Source organism: Aplysia californica, unplaced genomic scaffold, assembly GCF_000002075.1.
Source record: "Aplysia californica isolate F4 #8 unplaced genomic scaffold, AplCal3.0 scaffold00093, whole genome shotgun sequence".
Taxonomy (NCBI): domain Eukaryota; kingdom Metazoa; phylum Mollusca; class Gastropoda; order Aplysiida; family Aplysiidae; genus Aplysia; species Aplysia californica.
This window is the reverse complement of record NW_004797363.1, coordinates 655,069-655,643: the sequence shown is the minus strand read 5'-3', so window position 1 is coordinate 655,643 and position 575 is coordinate 655,069.

Sequence of the window (575 nt, the reverse complement as noted above, 5' to 3'; positions counted from 1 at the left end):
TCGAGGTCTTGTTATAAGGGATCTACATAAGACTGACTTTTTTCCCGTTACCTCATCTACTCTCCTCATGTCCTTTTCACGCTCTTATAAACGCCGACTCATCATATTGTCACGGTTTGCCGTTAGATAAATCGCATTTAGGAGCTTTGACGCTCCTCAGTGGCACTATTTTGTGTTGCGACAATCACTGTAACTGAATATATTTCTATTTCGCAAACTATATATATTTAAATTCTTTATATATATACAAATATAAATATATATATATATATATATATATATATACATACATATATATAATGTATACATATATGTTAGTTTGAATGTGTGTGTGTGCGTGTATGTGTGTGTTTGTGTGTGTGCAAGTGTGTGTGTGTGTGTGTGTGTGTGTGTGTGTGTGTGTGTGTGTGTGTGTGTGTGTGTGTGTGTGTGTCATTGTATGCGTGGAGAGAGATGTTTGTTTATTTGTGTAAGAAAGCACATCGTCACAAAAATGGCGATTTAGTACTAGGAAAAAGTGAGACAGACAGATAGAAACAATAGAGGGAAAGCAAAGAAGGAGGACCAACATGTTG